The 27,363-nt window shown below is 41.8% G+C and overlaps 1 protein-coding gene across 3 annotated transcripts in view; it reads right to left on the bottom strand.

The window, feature by feature from the left end:
• The window catches only part of KIRREL3 (kirre like nephrin family adhesion molecule 3), an 847,361-nt gene that overhangs the window by 275,433 nt on the left and 544,565 nt on the right, over positions 1-27,363 (bottom strand). The window lies entirely within an intron of this gene.

The raw sequence follows: 27,363 nt of genomic DNA on the forward strand, positions 1-27,363 counted from the left end.
CAGGACTCTTCAGCAACAGGCCCTAATTACAACCAGGACAAGTCTACAGATTTGGCCTGGGTATTTGCTTTCAGCCTTCCATCAAAGCGAAACCAAGGCTCTGCCTGAGCCAGCTGAAGCACAGCGCTGCTTATTTAAGTAAAATAAGCTTGATCCTTTCCCCTGCCACCTCCCGTCACCATCTCCCACTTAACAAGATGCTCATAAGTTGCTGCTGCCCGCAGCCCAAGGGACGCCTTCCATTTAGTTTCATTTTCTTTTTTCATTTCATGCCGTTAATGGAGATTCATTGGCGTTTTTCAGTCCATAATTTGAGACGAATCCTCTGCCTCTCCCATGAGAGTTAAAAGGTGAACATATTAAGACAGTCTAATTCTTTAGATCTATGATGCTCTGGGTATAAAGTAAGCATCCCAAAAGATCCTTAGGGTTTCTCCTCAGGGGTATCTAGGAGCCCCTTTAAGTTTTTATGAATGGAGGCAAATATATGTGCCCCAGGACAGCGGTCACTAACTGGTGGTCTGTGGACCACTGGTGGTCCATGAGAAAATTTTGGTGGTCCGCAGAAAAATTATTTGCATTTTTAAAGTAAAGGTAAAGGTAAAGGATCCCCTCGCACATATGTGCTAGTCGTTCCCGACTCTAGTGGGCAGTGCTCATCTCCGTTTCTAAGCGAAAGAGCCAGCGCTGTCCGAAGATGTCTCCGTGGTCATGTGACCGGCATGACTAAATGCCAAAGCACACAGAATGCTGTTACCTTTCCACCAAAGGTGGTCCCTATTTTTCTACTGGCATTTTTTACATGCTTTCAAACTGCTAGGTTGGCAGAAGCTGGGACAAGTAACGGGAGCTCACCCCGTTACGCGGCACTAGGGATTCGAACCACTGAACTGCCAACCTTTCGATTGACAAGCTCAGCGTCTTAGCCACTGAGCCACTGCATCCCTTTTTGCATTTTTTATATTGCACTAAATACTAGTTATCTTTTTTTAAAAAAATCATATTAGTGGTCTGCGGGATTTAAAATGATGAATTAAGTGGTCCCTGAGGTCTGAAAGGTTGGTGACCCCTGCCCCAAGATCCAATCTGAATCGGTCACCGGCACCAGAGGTTTAGTCTTCCGAGCTTTCAGACTCATGCTGGAGCCCTTCCTCAAGGAATTTCTCTCTACCAGAATGTGCGCGACGGGCTGCTCTATGCATAATACTTTAGATATTATATGACTCATCCCCATAATCTGAGTGCAAGTATGCAATGTGTATGAGTGTGTACCAGTGGTGAAATTCAAATTTTTTTTACTACCGGTTCTGTGGGTGTGGCTCAGTGGGCATGGTGTGGCTTGGTGGGTGTGGCAGGGGAAGGATACTGCAAAATCTCCATTCCCTTTCCTCCTGGGGGAAGGATATTCCAAAATCTCCATTTCCACCCCACTCTGGGACCAGCCAGAGGTGGTATTTGCCAGTTCTCTAAACTACTCAAAATTTCCGCTACCAGTTCTCCAGAACCTGTCAGAACCTGCTGGATTTCACCACTGGTGTGTACATGCTTCTAATGCAGTGATGGGATTCAGCCAGTTCGCACCAATTCGGGAGAACCGGTTGTTAACTTTCTGAGCAGTTTGGCAAACTGGTTGTTGGAAGAAATCATTAGGTAGAGAACCGGTTGTTAAATTACTTGAATCCCACTACTGTTCTAATGTCTACTCAAAATACATATACAGTAGGTGTCACAATGCAGATTTGAAAATGTTTCACATAGCTACTTGTAGGCAATTTGCCAGTACCTGTTTGGAGATCCTAACCTCTATAGAGAGTCCTATACAGGCAATCCTCAACTTACAACGGTTTGTTTAGTGATTGTTTGAAGTTACAACGGTACTGAAAAAAATAATTTATGACCATTTTTCAGACTAATGACTGTTGTAGAATCCCTGTGAACACATGTTATTACTAATTTAACAATTGCAGTGACTCACTTAACAACTGTGGTTAGACAGGTCGTAAAATAGGGGAAAAACTCACTACTTAGCAACAGAAATGTTGGGATCCATTGTGGTCGTAAGTTGAGGACTACCTGTATAGCAACGTTTATAGCAACTTTAAGATGTGTGGACTTCAACTCCCAGAATTTCCCAGCTAACACGAAGTCCTGATCATCTTGAAGTTGCTGAGGATGACAAATGCAACTGGATAGTTATTTATGTACTTTCCAGTTGTGTCAAACTGGTGGCCCGTGGGCTGGATGTGTCACGCATAGGCCACACCCACCCATCTCCACAAATGGGAAAAATTTCACAAAAGGTCACATGATGGCAATGTGACGCCATGAGTTTTACACCCATGATATAGGGACTCTAGGGATTCAAAATGGTGCTTTGTTAGACTTGGGTAGAAACACCAAGATCTTAAATCCTATTTTAATCTTTTGTCATCTTAAATGGAGATGCTCTCTACTCCAGGACTATATAAGTGCCTAAACTGGTTGGCCATGATTGCTGTTCCTTCTTCTGAAAAATAAAGGCCAGGGGTGGGTTTCAAAAATTTTAGCAAGGGGTTCTCTGCCCGGTTGCTGGGTGGGCATGGCCATGGTGAGCGTGGCCTAGTTGGCCTCCTGCACCACGGCAGAGGGGGCGTTTTTGCCCTCCTTGGGCTCCGGAGGCTTTCCTCGAATCTCTGAAAGGGCAAAAACAGCCTCCCCAGGCTTCGCAGGCCCTCTGGAGGCTGGAAATGGACCTGTTTCTGGCCTCCCCGAACTTCCGGTAGGCCCATTTTTCATCCTCCCTGGGCCTCCGTGTGCGCCCTGCACTTACCTGCTTCCAAAATGGGCCACGTGGGGACTCCTGGGAGAGGTGGGCAGGGCGGGGAGAGGCCAGCCAGGGGTGGGATTTGGGGGTTCTCCAAACTGCACAGAATCTTAGCTAGAGGTACTCCCGAAACCCTTGTGAACCCCCAGCAGCCAATTCCTGGGCACGGCTATTATCCCTTTTTCCAAGCTTCGGGATCATTTTTCATTGGTCGCCATCCATAGAAAAGTGGTGGTTGTTATGATGTCATTCTTCAGGGCTTTTTTCTTTAAACCTGACCTGGGGAGAGTCTATATTCTGACAGATGGCTAACAAGCCCTCATATCCTTAACACTAATTGATTCTGAGTTTTAGGGCACAGAAATGTCAGCAGTCCCCAGGGAAGTAATGTCATAAATCCAAGAAGACAATGGGACCCATGCTCTGGGTAATAAGAGGAATGGGTTGTACATAGGAGAAAGAGTGAGTTATATGTAATGTGCCCTGACAGATTGATTCAGAAGCATCCTGAGAGAAGTTTTTCTTGGGATTGGTGAAACTGTAGTGTGTAAAAAGAAAAAAAAAATAAACAACCCAGTTTGTATTTTAGGATTTTTTAAGAGTTATATTTTATTGTATTATTCCGCCATGATTCCACTTACAGTATGCTTAGCTTTTTTAATTGATTATTTTATTCTTTCACTTTTAGCATCAAATCAGTCCGCTTGTTAAGGGTCAAAAAGCAAAGAAAGAGAAATGTGCAAGATTGCTGGGCATGATTGCATTCAAAGTTTGCCTCAAACTCTGCTTAAAATAAATAAATAAAAAACAAACAAATAATAGCTAGCTAGCACATCGCATGGTAAAAACGTCTAGCAAGCCAGGATGGGAAACCATGATTTAAAATAACACTGACTTGAAAGCCTGCCTCAACCTCTGAATGTTACTTTAGCCAGATATGAAAATGTGGAACCATTTTGACAATTTTTGGAGGAGAAGCCAAAGATGTAACTTTTCTTGATAGAAACAGCGCTGTTTTGTAAGCAGCTGACATCCACTCCTCCTTCTCCTTCTCCTCCTTTCCCTTCTCCTCTTATCTCCTTCTTGTTCTCCATCTCATCTTCTCCCCTGCTCTCTTCTCCCATTCTCCCTTATCTCCTTCTGATCCTTCTCCCCATCTTCTCCTCGTCCTTCTCTCCTCATCTCCTTTTCCTCCTTCCCTTCTCCATCTATCCTTATCCCCTTGTTCTCCATCTCATATTCTCCCCTTGCCTTCTCCCCTTCCCCATCTCCCTTCTCTCCTCCTTCCCCCTTTCCCCTTCCCTTTCTCCATATTATCTCAGGAAAATGACACTCCCTTACAACACTGCATCACTCCCATACAACTTGTGGAAAACCAGACATTACAGTTCCTCCTGTTCTAAGGAGTATTGCTGCCACCTTAAGACTTCTATGGCATAGAAGATAGGCAGGATTTCAGTTTTAAACCAACTTTTAATTCTCCTCCCCATCCTTATATTGAGCTGAAAACTCCCACTGGTGAAGATGGTGTGGGATTTGAAGGCTGTAGCTGAGCATAATATCTGCATTAACAAATCATGCCTTATAGCCGGAGTTTTGTCTCTATAGGACGCTGCCTGGTGAAAACAGGAGCACAAAGCAAAGGAGGGATGACGAACAGAAACTGACAAATTGCTCGGAAATGCGAGTTGCCTAGAGTGCATTTGAGAAGCTTAAACTGCACCAAGTGGGTGGCTTTACAATGTCTTAAAACAAACCCAGCCTATGTTCAGCCTGTTGTAGAAAATTCATGTGATTTAGTAAACTAGGCTAAAGTTAGCCTTGAGCAATTCTCTTGTGTGAACATCGACATTGAATACATTCATTTGCTAGAGAGTGAAGGCAGCTTCACAGGCATATATTTGGGGACAGAAATGAGCTGTTCGAGGTTTAATTTTAGGGGAAAGAGTTGGCATAAGAAGAGATGAGTTGGATCAGTGCCAAAATGATTCCAACAACAGACAGTCATGTATCAATGGATGGATCGCGCACAAACAGACACAAATGCAATAGTTTACAACTTGGCTATTTGCCCAGGCAACTATTTGTGATAGATTTCATAATTGGCCAATTGCTGGGTGAGACCCATATTTTCTACCCCAATGGGCAATTTTTTCCCTAAACCACAAGAGCCTTACCGTTTGTTGGCAAGCTCATTTGCTAAGGTTTGTGTAACTAGCAATGACAGGGATTGACTGTGGTGTGGTATTTATGCAGGAGAGGTGCCTGTTTTGCGACTGAGTGAAGGAGGCCTGTTTTTCAGCTTACCAATGTATGATTAGCCATGGGGCTTTAAGTGAGAAATAAATGGCACAGCGATTTGCAGGAGCAAACCTACTTACAGAGATACTGTGAGGATTTGGTGATTTCCATAGAGAGCAAGAAATATCTGCTAACTTCTCCCTCCACCCACATCCTTACACAATGTACTTCCTTGCATCCCTTCTTTCCGCTCTGGCTGTTAAATGATTATCTCCTGCTAAAGCTACAGGAAATTGGAAATGTTGCTGGAGTTCTTATTTATGTTTTCAAATCCTCGCCTACCAGAATTTGTATGAACTTCTCCAGTAACCGAACAGAACTACTGGGCTCCTCCTGAATACAAATGCTACCCATGGGTCACTGGTACTCAGGAGGTACTCAGGAGGATGTATGTACTTAGCCACTCTGAGGAAGAAGGAAAAGGTGTAAAAAAAAAAAAAGAAAAGAAGAAGCTGATTTTCACAAGAACAACAGCTGAATGTAGCTAGTAATGGGCATGCCAGAACTGAGGCTGTTTCTGATGCTTCCATTCTGGCTTTTATGGGCAATTCTAATAGGTTTCCATTTTATGATCAATTTTGCTTCACACATTTTTATTCCCCCCACAATAAATTTCACTGAAAGCTGATAATTTGTTGTCTAGTACACTTGTTCTGTTCAGTGCAATGCAAAATTAAGAAAAGTACGAATACTGAAGTATACAGTAATTGTTTTTTTCAGTTAGTGTCTTGATTTTGGAAGTGAAGATTAGATATGTTTGGATAATGTATTTATGTATTTTATTTTGTGCCTGTTCACCGCCCTGAGTCCTTTGGGAGTAGGGCGGTATATAAATCTAATAAAAGAAAGAAAGAAAAGAAAGAAAGATAAAACTGGACAGATTTCTTATTCCACCCCCCCATTTCCCCCACCCCTTAATGATGCAACTCTTATCTCTGTATTGTTTATTTTGGTAATGACTATCTAAGATAACAAGGAGAGATTTTCCCTTCCTGACATTTGATCCTTATTAAGATATAGATTTTGCACTGAAAAACTTAAGAATGCCTAGAGGACCCTCCCCTGTTTATTCCTGATGAGCCTGCACAGAACTGACCCTATGATTAGAGCCAGTTTGGTGCAATGGTTAACGTCCTGTCCTAGAAACCAGGAGATTGTGAGTTCTAGTCCTGCCTTAGGCATGAATCCAGACTGGATGACTTTGGGCCAATCACCAGGAGACTGTGAGTTCTAGTCTTGCATTAGTCATGAAAGCCAGTTGGGTGTCCTTGGGCCAGTCATTCTCACTCAGCCCTTGGAAGCAAAAGGCAAGGTTCTACTTTACTCTCAGCAATGCCTCTGGGCCTGAAATAAAACAAAGGGTTAGGGAATAAAGCTGAGCCTTGAAGCAATCCAGTCTCTGTGCTATTCTTTTAAAGTTATATCTACATATTTTCAAAATGAAAAATTGTTAGGTAGAGGCAAAGGATGCCCATGACGGGCCCATTGGCCTTGTGGCACTCCCAGATCCTGGGGTTAGCCCCATTCAGCACAGGATATAACAATGTTAACAGTAGACACATGCCACCAATTAAAACCAAAATATTTTCTTGCCACACATGTGTGCAATAACACACATGGGGATCATTGGAAGCAGCAGAATGGCCAGCTGGTGCCTGTAAAAGTGCCTTCTTTTTGGCTCAGTGCTGGGAAAATCCCTACAGAGCTCTTCACAAAAGTGCTTTCCTACATATTCCTGGCAATTGGACATGCCATATTATTCACCGTCTCATTGGGCTTCAAACTATGCATGCCATAAATAAACGGGGGGAAAAAAATCATCCCCGAGAAGGGAGGTTCAGAAGCTTAAGACAAATTGAATTCAGGCAGAGCTTAGAAATCCACCCTTCCTCCTTGCTCTGCTTCAGTTCTTCCCCTGCTTCTCTCCCCCACACCTAGCCCCTTGCCTTTGCTACCCAAGCTCTACAATTCCCACTCATCTTCTTATTTGGGGGCTTATTTGTTGTACGCATGTTGTTTACAGTGCAATTGTACAATAATTTGGCAAGGCAAAGGGCTGCTGAGGAAATGAAATAAGGCACTTCAAACTTGTAGCATTTGCCCAGCTCTGACGCTTAATAGGGCTATAAGTAAAACAATCTGGCTTGTCTTCCCTACAAGAGTAAAGGGGTGTGTGTGTATGAGTGTGTCTGTAAGTGTGCACAAACATGAACATGCAGGCAGATCAGGGGTGGGCTTCAAAAATTTTAACAAGGGATTCTCTGCCATGGGCGTGGCCTAGTCAGCCTCCTACACCACGGCAGGGAGATTTTGCCCTCTCTGGGCTCTGGAGGCTTTCCTTGAGCCTCCAGGAGGGTAAAAACAGCTTCCCCAGGCTCCGAAGGCCCTCTGGAGGCCAAAACAGGCGGGCCTTCCCGAACTTCCTGTAGGTCCATTTTTTGCCCTCCCCGAGCTTCTGCGTGCGCCCTGCACTTACCTGCATACACAACGGGCTGTGTGGGGATTCCTGGGAGGGGCAAGGTGGGGTGGGCGGGGCCAGCCAGGAGTGGGATTTGGGGGTTCTCCGAACTGCACAGAATCTTAGCTAGAGGTTCTCCTGAACCCCTGCGAACCCCCAGCAGCCCACCCCTGAGGCAGACCCACATTGGCTGTCAGGAATGTCCAAAGAATAGCCTGCTGGAATATCAATAGATCATGCAGGGGCAATTTAAGAGGAAACATCATGGCTAGTTCTCAAACAACCTTGCATTGTTCTTGTTCCAATGGTAAGAACAGTGTTTCTCAACCTGCACAATTTTAAGATGTGTGAACTTCAACTTCCAGAATTCCTGAGCCAGAACAATGGTTGAAGAATTCTGGGGGCTGAAGTCCACACATCAAAACTGCCAACGCTGAGAAATACTGGGTAGGGGAGAGAAAAGACCCACCAAATCTTTCAGCAACCTTGTAAGGTAGGTCCCTGTTATTGCTATTTTGGAAAGGATTGAGGGCTCCTCCCTATTTTTATCCCCTTGTATGAAATATCACTGAGATTTTAAACCTAAGGCTAGGAATTTTAAAGAAGAGATTGGACAACCATTTGTCTGAAACGGTACCTTCCAACTCTGTTATTCTATTTTGTTCTGTTCTGAATTACCGTATAACTAATTTTGTTTGTTTGTTTAAAGAGCAGGATAAATATATATATATATATTACATAAAGGAAAGTGTACAATTTGTGGTATGTTCTGGGTAGCAAGATCACTGAGACCTTCTGTAGAACTTTTAAGAGAAAAAGGTCAGATACAAGAAGATGAAATGGAAGCTAAGCGGTCATCAATTTTCTTAATGTTCCAAGAGTACCAGTGCTTTATTTCTTCCCAAATGTTCATGCCTGCTGTGGGTTAGCAAGCTTTCCTTGAGGCAGTTTGGCTTTGGAGAACCAAGGGCAGAGCATACTCCTATCTCTAGAGGCAGCTCAAATCCTCACCATGATTAATGTTAATACAATGACTGCTAAATGATTTAGCAGCAACAAATGACTTTCTGTTCAAATAGTCAGATAAATCATCTGCTCCCTCAAGAGATAAAGCTGAAAGAGTCCAGTTTGCTATTGTACCAAATGAACATCTGCCCTGCCTGTCTCCCTTGCCCAACTCTCCATCCACAATTCGGACAGCAGGAGGCACTTCTTGTTCTCTTCCTGCTAACCGGAGATTTTTCAACAGTAGAAAGCCACAGCCTGCTGAACTATGGTTAGTATTTCTCCTCATCTAGAGGTTCATCTAGAGGGACGTGGTAGCTCAGTGGGTAAGACGCTGAGCTTGTCAATCGAAAAGTCGGCAGTTCAGCGGTTCGAATCCCTAGTGTAACGGGGTGAGCTCCTGTTACTTGTCCCAGCTTCTGCCAACCTAGCAGTTCGAAAGCACATAAAAAATGCAAGTAGAAAAATAGGGACCACCTTTGGTGGGAAGGTAACAGCGTTCCATCCGCCTTTGGAATTTAGTCATGCCGGCCACATAACCCCGGAGATGTCTTCAGATAGCGCTGGCTCTTCGGCTTTGAAACAGAGATGAGCACCGCCCCCTAGAGTCGGAACGACTAGCACATATGTGCGAGGGGAACCTTTACCTTTACCTAGAGGTTCAGAACTTTATTTCAGGTTAAGAACATCCCCTTCCTTTGACTACAGGTAGTCCTCAACTTACAACAGTTCCTTTAGTGACAACGTAACGACGGCACTGAAAAAGTGGCCGCTTTTCACACTTACAACCATTGCAACATCCCCATTGGTCATGTGATCAAAATTGGGATGCTTGGCAACTGATTCATATTTATGACTGTCACAGTGTCCCAGGGGGCTCATGTGAATCACCTTTTGCCACCTTTTTGCAAGCAAAATCAATGTGGAAGCTTGTAAGAGCTGAGGTGGCATAGTGGTTAGAGTGCAGTACTGCAGGCTACTTCTGCTACCTGCCGGCTGCCTGTAGTTTGGCAGTTCAAATCTCACTGGCTCAAGGTTGACTCAGCCTTCCATCCTTCCGAGGTCAGTAAAATGAGGACCCAATTGTTGGGGGCAATAGGCTGACTCTGTAAACCGCTTAGAGAGGGCTGTAAAGCACTGTGAAGCGGTATATAAGTCTAAGTGCTATTGCTATTCACTTAACAACCATGTTAGTAACTTAACAACTGCAGAGATTCACTTAACAACTGTGGCAAGAAAGGTTGCAAAATTGGGCAAAATCATTTTAAAAATGGTTTCACTCAGCCACAGAAATGTATGGTCGTATGTTGAGGACTACCTTTACTGGGGTCACTCTCCCAAAAGTACCTAGATCCAAGAAAAGCAGAAAGTGGGGCTGGAACACGATTTGAATAAGAAGCAGAATGAGTGTCCCCAATGCAGGGCCAGAAAGCTGCTGTTGGAAAGAGCAGAGAAATCTTTTTTGTTTTTTATTACAGTGCTCCCACCCAACCTTTAGGAACCGTTTCTGTGGATACCAGAAAGGGGGGCGGTGTTTTTGTGTGCTGCCTGAACCCTGCGGATGGGGCTTTGCTTGTTTGCATGGCCTGGTTTCTGGCATGCCGTGGATGGTTGCCGGTCCACAGAGTGGAGGTTGGGAACCCTTCTTCTACTGCAGGGGTCTCCAACCTTGGCAACTTTAAGACTTGTGGATTTCAACTCCCAGCCAGCTTTGCTGGCTGAGGAATTCTGGGAGTTGAAGTCCACAAGTCTTAAAGTTGCCAAGGTTGGAGACCCCTGTAATCTACTGTATTGTTATATCTCAACTGAACAGGAGCCTGAGTGGTGTAGGAGGCTAATGCCTCCTAAGGCAGCATTTAACATCCAGCTGCCTGCAATTACTGTGAGTTCAATTCTTACCAGGCTCAAGGTCGACTCAGCCTTCCATCCTTTCTACGGTGGGCAAATTGAGGACCCAGTTTGTGGGGGCAATAAACTGACTTTGTATAAATATACAAAAGTATGAAGGCTATTGCTTAATGCATTGTAAGCCGCCCTGAGTCTCCGGAGAAGGGCGGCATATAAATCAAATAAAAAAAAAAAAAACCAGGCATGGCAATTTTAACTCCAGTGCAAACCACAACGAATGGACATAATAAGAGTAGAATAGGTAGAAGTAGTGGCACATAATAATAGAATCAGTAGAATGAGTTTAACTTGCTATTTCACATCTGTAAAAATTGCTTTGCTTCTGTAAGAATTAGCATGGCCTCTGTCATTTGCTTCTACCAGTGATTTAAGTCCTGCTATCTTGTTTTTATTTTTATTTCATTTATTTGTCAAATACGTATAAGATAACAGATATAAGTATAAACATGATTATGAATACAGGATAAGGATACGAATAAATGGGGACAGGGATGGTAAGCATGTTGGTGCACTTATGCACGCCCCTTACAGACCTCTTAGGAATGGGGTAAGGTCCAGAGGTGGGTTTCAGCAGGTTCTGACCAGTTCTGGAGAACCGGTAGCGGAAATTTTGAGTAGTTCAGAGAACCGGTAGTAAAAATTCTGACTGGCCCCGTCCCCATCTATTCTCTGCCTTCCAAGTCCCAGCTGATCAGGAGGAAATGGGGATTTTGCAGTAACCTTCCCCTGGAGCGGGGTGGGAATGGAGATTTTACACTATCCTTTCCCTGCCATGCCCATCAAGCCATGCCCACCAAGCAATGCCACATCCACCAAGCCACACCCACAGAACCGGTAGTAAAATTTTTTGAAACCCACCATTGGTGAGGTCAATAGTAGATAGTCTAAGGTTAAAGTTTGGGGGGTTTGGGGAAGTAACCACAGAGTCAGGTAGGGCATTCCACCATTGTTACTGAAGTCGTATTTTCTGCAATCAAATTTGGAGCGGTTTACCTTAAGTTTGTATCTATTGTGTGCTCATGTATTATTGCGGTTGAAGCTGAAGTAGTCATTGACAAGTAATCTTGGTTTTTTTGTACAACTCAGTGCCTGGTGCATGTCTCAAGCAAGAAGCGGCATATGTCATGGCCTGGCAGGGTTACATCGGGCAAATACCTGTGTTGCTAAGCACCTAGCCCTTCTGTTGCTAAGCACTCAGCCCCCCTGTTCCTTGCTGCACTGGCAAAGGAGAGCACAGACATGCAGGGCTACGAGGAATGTGCCAGGGGACCAGAGTTGGGTAACCTGAAGGTATAAGATGTTCATCACGCTCTCCCTAGGTGTGGTTTTTCCCTTGCATGCTTGCTGCCTGTATGCTGTGGGAAATTGTCCACCCAGCGATTTTACTTTTCAAAATAAAAACTGTTACTTTTTCCAAGCCTCTTCTTGGGCCTCTCTTTGGCATTCTGGTGACTCAAGTACCATTTTGGGACCTTACAACAACATATTGGATAAACTTGCATGTGAAAAAGATTTGCCAGGATTTTTTTTTTCTAAAGATCCTCTGAAGCTGTGCACTCATGCATATGTAGACACCCACAAAAACAAGAAAGAAAATCTTACAGCATTTGAATTTACTGTATCTCGTAATACTCTAATTACTATATGCATGCAACCTAGTAATACATAATGACAGGGTGCTTTGAACCTCCCAAAATGATGATGCTCAGATGAAATGTTTGGGCTGTATTATCTTTTTTTCCTCCACCCCTCTTTCTGCTATCTCCGTGATGAACCCTTTGGCCACCTAGGAATCCCTCCCTTGCTTCTCCTCTCCCGCTTTCAGTTATATGTCAAATTAAAAGATAGAAGCTCTATGTCTGAATCAACTTAATCAGTTCCATTAAATAATTCATGCTGATTTAGGAAAAGCTTTATTCCTAATGGGTCTTTGAGGAAGGCAGAGTTAACACTTCTTCTTTTTTTAAGGAGAAAAATGCCTGGGGAAGTAGAAGGCAGAAGGAGAGTAACTGGCAGCAAAAGGTAAATGTAAAAACTAATTGTGTATCAATTATTAATCATACATTTCTGGAGTAAATTCTTGCCCCTCTGCAGAGCTTTTCCTTCCTTCCTTTATATTGTAGGTCTCTCCTGAACCCCTCTGCAACTTCTTAAGCCTTTCTCTCATTTCTAAAGCATAGATGATTAGAAGTTTGTAAGAACACTGGCATCCATCACCAGTTCAAAGAGGGTGACAAACAATGGAATATCTATTTTAATCCTGCCAAAGATTCCATAATCAAGCTGTGGTATTAAATTATGGAAACATTTGGCCTAGCTTGAAAACAGTGAGCAAAACTTTTGCTGCAATATTTGTGCATTTCATAGGTACAAAAAAAAAAGAAAAAAGGAAAAAAAAGCCAAAATGACATTGGTGCATCATAAGGATTGCAGCTAACCATTACTTGACTCGGGCATATTCCCAATTTTGTATAACAAATCATTTAAACCGTTGTGGAACTTTAAGGTGACTGATACTTATGATCTTATTCCTGTCCATTTATCCCTTTGAAAAGTAGTTCTGGGTAGTCCTCCACTGATGACAGTTCATTTAGTGACCATTCAAAGTTACAACATCACTGACAAAAAATGACTGGTGACCATTTTTCAAACTTATGACCTTTCCAGCATCCCCTTGGTCATGTGATCAAAAATGTGATCAGTTGGCAACTGATTCATATTTATGATGGTTCCAGTATCCAGGAATCATGCGAAGGTCCTTTTGTGACCTTCTGACAAGTAAAGGCAATGGGTAAACCAGATTCACTTAACATTCACTTAACATTCACTTAATAATAGAAAGCTCATAAAATGGGGCAAAAGTCACTTAACAAATGTCTCGCTTAGCAACATCGATTTTGGGCTCAATTGTGGTCAAGGAGTCACCACCATGTCCTAAATTCCATAAATAAATATGTACAGAGAAGTCATTATTTTCAGTGATTCTTAATATACCTCATAAAGCAGTGGTGAAATTCATTTTTTTTTCCTACTGGTTCTGTAGGCATGGTGTGGCTTGGTGGGTGTGGCAGGGGAAGGATACTGCAAAATCTCCTTTCCCACCCCACTCGGGGGCCAGCCAGAGGTGGTATTTGCCAGTTCTCCGAACTACTCAAAATTTCCGCCCCCGATTCTCCAGAACCTGTCAGAACCTGCTGGATTTCACACCTGACATAAAGTCAATTACACAGAAATATTCTGAGTTAATAGGTTAGTAGTGAACCCCTTCAAGTAAGTGTTCTGTATAGTCAAAGGCTTGTTGAGATAGAGACCTGTACATTTTGAGTACTACTGTAAGAGAACATGGGTTGCTAGCATCCACTGACTTTGAAACATCACAGGAGACTTGCCAAAAATCAATGTTTTCTATTTGTGGGTAGCTTTGGCTGATAACCTTTTTCTAGGAACAGCCATAACCAGCAAGGGGGAAATTCAGAGGTGGGTTTCAGCAGGTTCTGACCAGTTCTGGAGAACCAGTAGCGGAAATTTTGAGTAGTTCGGAGAACCGGTAAATACCACCTCTTATGGCCCCACCCCATCTATTCTCTGCTTCCCAAGTCCCAGATAATTGGGAGGAAATGGGGATTTTACAGTATCCTTCCCCTGTCATGCCCACAAAGCCATGCCCACAAAGCCACACCCACAAAGCCATGCCACACCCACAAAGCCACACCCACAGAACCGGTAGTAAAAAATTTGAATCCCACCACTGGGGAAATTGCCTTCAAATAACCACAATGAAGTGTTTGGGATGAATCAATCTCATCGCCTTGAAGGGAGTTGTTTTTCTTTATGGCTTCCAGAAAAGGAAGGAAGGAAGGAAGGAAGGAAGGAAGGAAGGAAGGAAGGAAGGAAGGAAGGAAGGAAGAAAGGAAAAATGATTTTCCTTGCATAGAGCTGGCAGAGCTCTTTGGATTTCTAGAAGATGCACAAAAATGAAACGAAACATAAATTAAAAAAAATCACCTCCCAACAAATCCAGTCAAAAAGCATATTTATCTTATGAGTCAAAGGCTTCTGATGCCACTCTTTACCTGGAGGCCTGAATCATTCCTATTAGTTTTATAATATTTTTCAGCAAGAACTCTGGAAGTAACTGAAAAAAAAAAAAGGATCTTGCAAGTGTGGAGTTCCCCTGAGCCATAGTAAAATGGCTAACTGGATCAGGAATTGATGGCAATGATGAAAAATTTAGCCCATCTATATGGGGGTAGTTATGTGGGAAAATCAGAGAGCAGTAATAACAAGATCAACCTCTTCCCCCTCCCCTCCACCAAATGCTTATTTTAGAAAAAAGATGCAATTTGATTTGCCAATCAACCATGGGACATAGCTAGCTAGCATCAGCTGGCATTCTTGAAGCAGAGTATCACATTGTCAAAATTAGAGCAGTTTCCTTGGTTCTTCTCCTTTCTCTTCCTTTCTCCCTCCTTCTCCTCCTTCTCCTATTCCTCCTCTCCTCCCGTCTCATTATTTTTCCCCTCCCTTCAGTCCTCCTCCTCCTTTTATCTCTCCTCTCCTTTCTCCTTCTCCTTTCCCTTTTTGTTTTCCTTCTCCTCCCCCACTCTTCCCCTTCTCCTCCTCCTCCTCCTCCTATTCCTTCTCTCCTCTCTTCTCCTTCTCCTTCTTTCCTTTCCTTCCTTACTTCTTCTTCACTTTCTTCTATCCCTCCTCTCCTCCCTCCTCCTTTTCTTTTTCCTCCTCCTCCTTCCTTCCATTTCTCTCTCCCTTCTTTTTCTCCTTCTCCTATCTACCTTTGCCTCCTTCTCCTAGCCCCCCTTCCTCCCTTCTCCCTTCCCTTCCTTCCACCCTTCTCCTCCTCCTACCCCTCCCTCCCTCCCTTCTCCTTTTCTGTCTCCTCCTCCTCCTCTCCCACTTCTCGACTCTTCCTCTTGGCAAAGCAACTGCTCAGAATTTCTATCTGCCTGAATGCATATGAGATCGGGAAACTCAACGCTAATTAATGTGTCTGCAACCCCCAGTTTAGCCGGCAGGGCCTGGAATTCACTCATCGTCTCATGAGTCTAGCAGGATCTGCAAGGTAACCCTCTGGCACATCTGGCAGATGCATATTTTAAGAATGTGCATCTGTTGGCTATATTATCTCTCTTCTATCCTCCCCTCTGAAAATTTCACGCTTTGATGGAAGACCTGAGGGAAACCTCCAGTGGTTACAACCAAAGTGTTTGCTTAGCAGTTTTGTATGAAAGCTGTTGGATATTTTTTTTCCTGCCTTCTCTCTCTCCAAATTCTAATCAGGCTCGGGCTTTATTTAATTAATATTCCAACTTAGTTAAACAGATCATAAATTAACATGCTCTTGCATTAAAAAAAACGTGTCAGGTAGCAAGAGGCCTCTGATGGGTTTTAAGAGGTTTTCCTTCTCAACTCTGGATTCCTAAATGTTTCTGTTTGTATCTAGTTGTGTATATACAAGGTGTAGCAAAAGTCAGACGCATGGAGAATCTATTGTATAAATTATATTAAATGTTTGAATTGGTTGTCCTTTTTCTTCTGAGAAATTACTTATTTGGTGTGTTACCTTTGAAGATTCCTAAGAACAGCAACATTTTCTCTGGGAAAATATATAATAAACATATTGTGATGGGCCTATGGGGCCTATATATATATATATATATATATATATATATATATATATAGAGAGAGAGAGAGAGAGAGAGAGAGAGAGAGAGAGAGAGAGAGAGAGAGAGAGAGAGAGAGAGAGAGAGAGATGGAGGGAAGGAGAAAGAGAGAGAGAGCATTCTTGGTTCCTCCAAGTTTTTACTACATGTGTTTTTATGTACTGTAGTTAAGAACTTGGGAGAATGTTTTTTGAACAAATAAATACCTTTACTTCATACATGTATTTTACACCATCAACTCCCAGTATGACCTCAAAAATTTAGTTGGCAATCAATGGGCAAAAACAGAAAAACAAAACAAAACAAACTGCAAACAATAGGACAATTAACCAGTGGAACAGCTTGTCTTCAGAAGTTGTGGGTGCTTCATCACTGGAGGTTTTAAGAAGAGACTGGACAGACACTTGTCTGAAATGGTATAGGATATCCTGCTTGAGCAGGGGGCTGGACTAGAAGACCTCTAGTCTATCTAGTCTTCCAGCTCTATTCTGATTCTGAACTACTCTGATTCAATAGCTGACCTTTGCATTAGGTCGGAGTAGACGATGAAGTTCAAATATGTTTCTAAGGAAATTGCTGTGTCAGATAGATTCTAGTTCATCTTTCAGCAACTGATCTGGACTAGAGATACATGCTCCTGGGTGTGATCATTTATTACTTACTGGGGAGAAAGATCTTCAATATGGCAGATGGATGGAAATGTGAATTGTGCAACATCTTTGGAAACTATTCAACAATAACGAGGTGATAATTTGTGCCATATAAACACATGCTAATTTACAGTATGTGTTTTCCAAGCTGAGGCAAAAAGCATGTTGCATAGCTAACTTTCTACATAAAAATAACAGGACAGAGAAGTCCTTTGGATTCCCATACAAAGAATGGAGCAGGAAGGGACCATGAATGTCCAGAGTCCAGGCTCACAAATACAGGTGTCTATATTTATTTATTTATTATTATTTATTTATTAGTCACATTTTTATGCCGCCCAACTCCCGAGGGACTCTGGGCGGCTAACAACAGAGAATAAAACAATGCGAACAATATCCCATACAAAAGTTTAAAAGAAAACATTAAAACCCACACACTCCAATTCGTGGCCAAGTCTTGCAAAATCACCATAGCGAGCTCAACGGCCCCAGGCCTGCCGGAAGAGCCAGGTCTTCACCGCTTTCCGTAAGACCAGTAGAGTGGGGGCAGTCCAGACCTCAGGGGGTAATTGGTTCCAGAGAGCCGGGCAGCCACAGAGAAGCCCTCCCCCGCGAACCAGCCAGCCGACATTGTTTAGCCCACCCGGAGGAGACCGACTCTGTGGGATCTTACTGGTCGCTGGGAGCTATGAGGTAGAAGGTGGTCTCGAAGATAGCCTGGTCCTGAGCCATGTAGGGCTTTAAAGGTAATAACCAACACCTTGAATTGCATCCGGAGATCGATAGGGAGCCAGTGCAGCTCGTGGAGAATTGGTGTAATGTGGGTGTATCTAGGTGCACCCACAATAGCTCGCGTGGCTGCATTCTGGACCAACTGTAGTCTTCGAACACTTTTCAAGGGTAGCCCCATGTAGAGCGTGTTGCAATAATATTAGCTATGGAGCGAGTTTTAATATAACAACTCAAATGCATTTATACTCCAGGATTTCAAAAGTTGAGATCCCAGGGCTGTATTCATCTCAAAAGTATACCTTGAACATCTCCAAAACTTACCACTACTCTTGAGTATATGACAGAAGGGAGAAATTATTAAATAACGTGTTTATTAGCCTCATGCAATTACGGTAATATAATATTAATTATGCTGACATTAAAACTTGATTGCATGAAATTATTTTTGTCCTGATGCCACATACGATTTTGTTCTGACCTCTATGTGTCTGTGCGAGTATTCACACACAACACAACACAAAAATCTCTCAAATGCCAGCTCTTGTTTTAATCAACCTGGCTCTCACATCATAAAACAGATGATGATGATGTCAATAAGATAATGCAAAGACTATAGAATTTCCTTTCTTTATTTTTTTTAAGTCATGTATTAGAAATCTACAAAATTAACTACCAGATGGAGCAGAATCTAGAACGTACGGTTCCTAGCTGGCATTGTGAAAAGGAGAGGGGTTTAAACACTACTTTGCTGAAAATAAAACCTCAGCTGTGGTAGACTGTTTTAACAAAGGCAAGTTTTGTCATCACTTATGACACTGAAATATGCATCAACATAACAAGAAAGCTTTTCTCCAGAAATCTTTGTTTGATTTAGGAATGTCACATTGTTTTTTTTTTTTTAGCGAATTAAAGGAAGCAATCTTCACTAAAGTTAAAACAGCTATATCATCACAATTTTTATTTAGTTCAGATTGTGGAAATTGTAAACAAGCTGAAAAGTCTGATTATCATAAGTGTTTCCAACATTTTGACCTTTTTCTTATCATGTTCAGCAGAGGTCAAAATAGATGAGTATAGTGAGGAACACGGCACTGTGCCAGACTCTTGTTTAAATGTGTAAAGAAAGCATAAGTTTTTATACATATAACTGCCAATTTTTATTCTTTGCAAACATTGTAAGTTTGTTAAATGTCAATGAATAACTATAAGGAAAGGATGACCCTTCCATCACCATCTTGTCTTCTTCTCTGGTCATGCCCTACTGGATATTTGTAACATTTTGGGAGTACTTTAATCAATTCTGTCTGAATGTCCAAGACTTGAATCAGAACATGGCATAAGATGTTCAAAATCGTCAAATATCTACTCAGTACCGACGTTGAATTTAAATTGGTTTTCTCCTAAACATTTTGAAATACTGAGAATACAGACAGACATAGTTAAGCATTTATGAATCCATCTATTTTTCAGACTGAGAGTTAAAGATCTGCTTAAATTTCCACTCATGAAATCAATGAGATTCAAGGCAGCTCAGCTTTGGTTTGGCCAGTTCCATTAACTGCATCGCTTCCCACTTTTCTTGTACCTCTGAAATTTCTGTTTCATAAATAATTTGTGCTGATACTTTGTGCCATGAATATTTTAATTTCTGAATAAACTTCATTCCCTCCATGAAGCCTTGTGAACCTTAAACATCCATTAAGGGATTGTTTGGTTTTCCTTATTGCAGTACTTTAAAAAATGATTGGGAGGCAGCTGGTCTTGTCTATGGAGAAAGTAGTACCCATAAGAATAAACAAGTAGATTACTATTCAACTCTTTTCTCATTGTTTCCAGCATGATTTGGCAGTTTAGAAAGCAAATACCAAAATGTAAGCTTTAGTGTGCAACAGATGTTCAACTTCTTTCAACAATGCGTAGAGAAAAATTATTCAGGCACTCTTTACCTGAAGTACTCAACCTAAACACTCCACCTTCTAACTCCATTGCTTCTTTAATGGTGTCTGCTGCAGATGTTCTTGTGTTGGTCGAGAAGATCAACAGTTGTATAGACTTCATGCACATGGATGTGTGATATCAAATGATGCAGGGAATCTGCTATATCAGGACCACACATGATATAGGAACCATGTAGCTTTGTTGTTGCCAAAGTTTGCAATTAATGCAGAAATACCTGCAGATATCAATATTTGAGTGACACTGGTGGGGTGGGAAAGGTTTAGTCAAAGTATTATTTCTTGGGGTTAGGATAGGATAGGATAGGATAGGATAGGATAGGATAGGATAGGATAGGATAGGATAGGATAGGATAGGATAGAATAGAACTATTCAGAATAAATACAATAAATTAAAAGGTCCCTGAATAGGACTCCATACACTCATTTCTAAGCCATCCATCTCAAAATAAAAGCAGGGGGAAAATACTGGTAGGATATAGACATGTGCTATCTAAGCTTGGCTTCCAATCAAGTTGTTCATAATGGTTGTACCCCAACATCTCTTGCAATGTCAATGTATCTAGTGTTAGAACTAAGAGTAAATCTCATCTCTTGACTTCATCCAATGTTAAGCAAATATCTTCAGACACATGAAAACAATTGTTAGGGTGTCAATGGGTCCTTCAGATCACTCACAACCCAAGCATTCTCTTAGATGATGCTAGTGGGTAGCTCTTAGCTCATCAGTACCATTGCTTGGGGTGAATTTGACAAGAGGGTGCTTTTAACTCCCTGCCAACTTTGCAAATACTGACTTAAAGAGACTTTCTTTCTCCCTCAAGTTTGTTTGAACTTTTTATTTCACACGGAGCTGTCTGATGAACAGCATGAGCTAAGCATTTTTAAGTCACATTGATTTCTACAAGAGAGGCTTAAGCACATGCTTAACTATCCCATCAGTTGAACTTAAAAAGGCTTATCTTTGACTGGATCATGCCCAGTTCTAATAAAATGTCAGCCAATAGTCCTATTTCCAAATATATAGAATTCATTGAAAATGGCTTAAAATAGACACTGGCAAGCAAAGAAACTGCTTGCCAGTGTGGCAGACTAGTTTCATAGAAGCCATGATACAGTTTTACCAAATTGCATCCCCCTCTGAAACATCCACAGCAGTGCCTCTGCCTTCTATAAATGCAGCCACCACCCCTGTAAATAAAGAAGCATCGCAGGCTCTAGAGGAGATGGTTGGTCTCATTATCAATCCCTGCACGGAATCCAAGCCTTGGTGTCACCACAACCAGCAGGAAACAGGCAATTTTCTTCTTGCTGATTCCAGCATCTCTCTTTCCTCCAAATTTCCCTGCCTCCAGCACTTGTCTCATTGCTATTTCTTTTCCTCCACCAAAGTTCCATTATCCATTTTCAGCTTGCTTCACTGGTTTCCTGTGACTGCGTTAATGGCTCTCACTTTGGACAAGCCCAGGCAGTCAGTCTCTTGGAGTGTCCCATCTGGTGACATGCAAGACATGCTGTCGTGAAGTTCTTCAGGAAGCTCTAGCAGGAATATACTCCAGGGTGACTTCCATTTGATTATCTGAGACAACATATTTGCTGTTAATAGACCGTAAATGTTTCTGCTCTGCTCCTCAGCTTTCTATCTTTCTTTCTTTCTTTCTTTTTTTTTAAAAATATACTACTGTATGGAGACATGATAGCAGTGTTCCAATATCTCAGGGGCTGCCACAAAGAAGAGCGGATCAGATACCTGTACAATTAACACAGGGGCCCCACAAGGCTGTGTGTCCTCTCCACTTCTCTTCTCTCTATATACCAATGACTGCATCTCAATCGATCCATCTGTTAAACTACTGAAGTTCGCAGTTGACACAACAGTGATCGGTCTCATTCAAGACAATGATGAATCCGCATACAGATGGGAGATTGAACAACTAGCCTCATGGTGCGACCAGAACAATCTGGAACTGGACACATTCAAAACCGTAGAAATGGTGGTGGACTTTGGGAAAAACCCTCCCATACTACCACCTCTTACAATACTAGACAACACAATATCAACAGTAGAGACCTTCAAATTTCTAGGTTCTACCATATCTCAAGACCTAAAATGGACACCTAACATCAAAAACGTCATCAAAAAGCACAACAAAGAATGTTCTTTCTGCAGCAACTCAGAAAGCTCAAACTGCCCAAGGAGCTGCTGATCCAGTTCTACAGAGGAATTATTGAGTCTGTCATCTGCACCTCTATAACTGTCTGGTTTGGTTCTGCAACCCAACAAGGCAGACACTGACTTCAGAGGATAATTAGAACTGCAGAAAAAAACAATTACTACCAACCTGCCTTCCACTGAGGATCTGTATACTGCACAAGTCAAAAAGAGGGCTATGAAAATATTTACAGATCCCTCGCATTCTGAACATAAACTGTTTCAACTCCTACCCTCAAAACAACGCTATAGAGCACTGCACACCAGAACACAAGAACAGTTTTTTCCCGAACGCCATCACTCTGCTAAGCAAGTAATTCCCTCAACACTGTCAAACTATTTACTAAGTCTGCATTACTATTAATCTTCTCATCGTTCCTATCACCCATCTCCTCCCACTTATGACTGTATGACTGTAACCTTGTTGCTGGTATCCTTACAATTTATATTGACTGTTTCCTAATATGATTTGATTGCTTATTTGTTCCCTGTGACTATCATTAAGTGTTGTATCTTAAGATTCTTGATGAACGTATCTTTTATTTTATGTACACTGAGAGCGTATGCACCAAGACATATTCCTTGTGTGTTCAATCACACTTGGCCAATAAAGAATTCTATTCTATGAAAAATTCACCTCATGTTTCCATGGGTTGTTTCAAAAATCAAAGGGCAGTAACAGCACGATCAACCACTCTCCTCCACCAAATGCTTACTTTGGAAAAAGATGCAGCTTCATTTGCCAATGAATTAAAACTGTTCAGCATTGAAAAAATGGGGGGGGGAGGATATTTGAAAGATGCTCAACAGGAATTAGATTTAGATTTAGAGCTTGGTAAGGACTCTTGGAGATGGAAGAAAAGAAAATAGAGAGGCGGAATGGAATATGCTAAAACAGATCAAGTTTGCTGGTTCTTTTTTGTTCTTGGACATAAAAGTCACTTGCCTCTATTTCCAATCAAAAAGATCATAAAATTATTCTGCCAGCTGATTCGAATGTTATTTTTTGGTGTTGTGTATCAACCACAGCTCTTTGTTTGCAGAAATAGATCTTGGCTCTGGATAATAAATGAGGAAAGCATTGAAATTTTCTGGAAAGCAGTTCCTTAATTAAGTCCATCTTCATTTGAGGGACAATTGAAATGCAGAAGGGAACGAAAAGAAAATTGACACTTCCTAGGAAGAGCAAAAATGCTTCACCATGGTTTCTTTTGAAACCAAATAAAAAATGATTACACACCCCAGAAAGTGCATACACCTAATGCTAGGGTTGCAAAAGCCAACCATCTTTTGGAATGCATTGGATACTACCTTATCTTATTGTAACACACACACATATTTGCAGCTTTCACGAATGATCCAGAAACTAAGGAAGGATTCTTTTTTGCCTAGAATAGATCATTGTTGAATGCAGTGGTCAGTTATTACTCTTTTAAATCTTGTTTGGTTTAAGAAAGACTAATTTCTATACTGTAGGAAAAGATGCATGAGATTGCCTGTATAATTACACTGTTCCTAGTCAGGAGATTTTTTTTTCTTTCTGTTACATGTCATCAATGTTTCTCATTCAAAAATAGGAATTTTTTTTAAAAATACAAAACTTAGTGGAAATGCCACCCCGATTATCTCAAAATTTAATTTCAATTGCCAAATGCTGTATTTTTTGGAGTAGAAGACACACTCCCCCCCCCTAAAAGAGGATGAAAATTTGGATGAGTTTTATACACCGAATGTAGCCCTGCCCACCCACCGGCCTCCACCCTTTGGTTTCTGCCTCCCAGCAATTTGCCTCCTTGCAGAAAACAGCAAACAGCCAATTTCAGCTTCAGCTGCAGCACAGCCTGATTAGCATAAGCAATTGATTGTCGATTGGATTGGCCTTCTGAGAATCAGCTGTTTCAGACTGCAGGGATTACCATTGCCTATTGCCGCCACTGCCCGCCCCATTTTCCACCCATTCCAATCCCCGCCACCTGAAACAGGCGAAAAATGGTGGCCAAAAATGGGGCGCGCGGAGGGGGCAATAGGCTATGGCAATCCCTGCAGCCTGAAACAGCTGATCCTTGGGAGGCCGATCCAACCAACAATCAGTTTCTTGTGCTAATCAGGCTGTGCTGAAGCTGAATCGGGCTGTTTGCTGCTTTGCTGCAAGGAGGCAAATTGCTGGGAGGCAGAAGCAGATTTTTTTTCTTGTTTTCCTCCCCAAAAAAGGTAGGTGCGTCTTATAGTCTGGAGTGTCTTCTACTCCGAAAAATGTGGTATATAAAAAAAAAGGGGAAGAAGAGAGGGAGAGCAAAGGTATATTAAGATTTTCTCTAATACCGAGACATTCTGATGGACATTTTGCTTCCAAAAGTTTGGATTTCAGCAAAGTTGCAAAGAGCAGTCTGTTGTTAGGAAGGCACCTGCTGGCTCTCCTGTTAACATTGTGCTGTAGCGTTTATCAGGGCAAACTCAGTGAGTGTCTCTTTTCCCCCCACGGAACTTCAGTAATGGAAAATGCATGTCCTTCTGAGCTCCATACATCATATCATGGGCTAATGGTTTAATATAGTCCAATCTGATCCATTTGGAAGTGAAACCTGTAGGATTCAATGGGGATTCCTTCAAAGTAAGTGTGCTTGACTGAAGATTCGCAGTGCACCTGAGATCTCTAAAGCACTTTTTCAAACCTCTTCAATAGCCCACTTTTTTTTTTTTTTTTTTTTTAGAAATTTGGCTCTCTGTTCTGCACACTTTTATTATTTGATAGTCAGAACATTGCTTGTACCTTTAAGAGGGGTTGGCCTGGTCATTCACATTCTTCTCCCTTTATCATATTCTAGGTTAACTAATCAATCCCTTGCAGAACTTCAGATGTAGTCTTGAATAGCATAGCAGCGTGGGCTTGCAGAAGGAGTGAGTGCCAAGCAGCAGGGATAATGAAGAGACCAAATTACGAACTTCCAGCATAATAGAGTGCTAAAATCATGACCCAACAGTCAGGTAATGAGCCAGTAAATATCAAGCAGAAGTCTCAACCAATTCTAGCAAAAGAGGAGCTCTGAATCCAAAGAGGGAGTTTGCGCTGAGCCTCAACTTTAAGATGTAACATTCCTCTAGGCACAGGAATGGTGCTGGATACATAGGAGAATTACACACAATTGCAAAACACCACCTATTTCATCTTACACATATAGACATAGAAACGACATGTAATATAGCAAAATTCATGCAAAACCTTTCTTCATTTTGACTAATTTGCTAGAGAGGTTCTAGCTATAATCCTGGAGAGAGTAGAAAGTAATTACTATTAAGTTCCTTGCATGAACAGCTTTCTTTCTGGGGAGAAAAAAATCTTACTACTGGTCCTCCATACTCACTGCAGTGCAATAAAACATGGGAAGTCCTCATTGCTTTTGATCATCAACAGTTAGTCAAGCAATCCAACCAAGCTCCTCCCACAACCACTATCTATTTCCAACAGAAATCTCTTGATTTTGGCAATCTGGCCAATCTGGCGACTGTAGGAAACACCCCCCCCCCCAAAAATGAAATATTTTGGGGAATATTAAAAGAGGTAGAATATTGTATTTCCCCAAAGGAGAAATGAAGAAACATGTTCTTAGAGGCAGAAAGCAGCCCCCAGTCTTTCTTAATAGCCTACAGCAGATGCCCATTAAGAAATCCTGGACCAGCCTATTCACAAACAAAACATCTTCACCTCCAGCAATGGGATTAAAATTTATATCCTTCCCCCCCACACCGGATTCTAAGGACAGGATGTGACCTTTTAGGACATAATAGGATTAACCCACCATCATTAGAATAGCAAAAGACACCAGGCTCACTGCATTGCACAATCCCTGCAGCATTTCAGAAACTGTACAAAAATCCTTGCACTCATCAAGCTAAATTTGTCAGCTGTCCCAGAACTGCACCATGCAGCCTCCATTTTATTCCCGGCTTGGAACTGAATCAGATGGATTTTTCTTCCAACACAACTAAGGAGAGCAAAACCTCGAGAAAGATTTACTTAATAAAAGGAGAGAGGGATTTGCTTGGCTAGAAGGTGCCAATTTATTTTTTATTTTTATTTTATTTCAAATTTATATACCGCACCTTCTCCCAAGGGACTCAGGGCGGTGTACAGCCAGATAAAAACATACAATACAAACATTAAGAACAATTAAAAGAATATATATTAATTTGGCCCCAATTTAAAATGACAAACCAATTAAAAATTTAAAATTTAAAAATATGTTAAGCCAGCCCGGCTTGATGAAAAAAGAAAGTTTTAAGGGCACGGCGGAAGGCACCGAGGTCTTGGATTCTCCTTATCTCAGGGGGCAGCTGGTTCCATAGGGTAGGTGCCCCCACAGAGAAGGCCCTCCCCCTGGGGGTCACCAGCCTACATTGTTTGGCTTATGACACCCCGAGGAGGCCCTCTCTGTGGGAGCGCACGGGTCGATGGGAGGTTGTCGGTAGCAGCAGGCGGTCTCGAAGATAACTAGGTCCTATGCCATGGAGCGCTTTAAAGGTGGATGAAGATCTTTCATCCAACCAGACTAATAATAAATGGAGAACACAAACAACCTACAATCAAATCATAAAAACATCTCTTCTGGATCACTTCCCCAGGATACACAATACTCATGGCTACATTGCACACAATTATCTTATTTCCAATTTATTGGTAAGCTCCATACCTTTGTGATATAGAAGATCCCACTCATCGGGATGATAATGAATGAACATTAAGTTCCCATTCTCTATTTCATACAGACTCCACTGATAAAACACTTTTCAATCATAATAACATCTCAGCTTTTAGTAGCTGCAGGGAGTTATTCTAGATGTATATTTTTTCATCTGGGTTTGTGTACATAAATCTTGTCCCTGTCAGTTACTCATTCAGAATCATCAGGATCCATTATAAATCAAAATCAGACGAACTGATACTTCTTAATCAAGAGGGTTTATTTTTTTTAGTTTTTTTTACTTGCCTCTTCCAAGATATTGAGGTGGTGCTTTGGTACTGAAAGATTAAGAGTGAAGGAATACAAAGGACATTGTTCAAAAGCCATTGTGATGTAAATAAGGTAAGAGTTGGGTGAAGCGCTACATTCAGTATTTTTATTTTTTAATCTGGGACATAAAGGACTCTGACCTTTAAGAAAAGAGGAATTTCAATATATTTAAATTCTGTATGTTCAGCAAGAGAGGTGTTTATGAGTTTTCCTTCAGTCTTCCTTGTTCTGACCTAGGCTTCCTTAGAAATTTAAACAGCATAAACTTAGTCCAGGCAAACCTCTTTAATTCTTATGGCTGTAAATTACTTTCTTTTACAGTCCGCAAGGCTTGATAAACAGTCTTTCAGAGAAAGATTATCAACACCCACCTATCTCACGTGTAATGCTGCCAAAGAGCTAATTTCCAGACGCAGGGCAAGACCAAACTTGGCACAGAGTCACAAACAGAATTTTCAAATTTTGAATTGGCCAGATGAAGAAATTGCTTCCTGCAAAAGCTCATGTCCCATTTGCTTCTCTTTTATGTCTTATGGGAGGGGCCAATCATCTCCAAGCTTTACTCCCAAGTTGACCCTGTTTCCTTAATTGTTCCTGTCTCCTGGCAGCTCTGTGCATGAGCACACTGGGAACAGGCTCACACTGTTCT

This window comes from Pantherophis guttatus, chromosome 9 (assembly GCF_059756535.1).
Source record: "Pantherophis guttatus breed Tessera chromosome 9, ASM5975653v1, whole genome shotgun sequence".
Taxonomy (NCBI): domain Eukaryota; kingdom Metazoa; phylum Chordata; class Lepidosauria; order Squamata; family Colubridae; genus Pantherophis; species Pantherophis guttatus.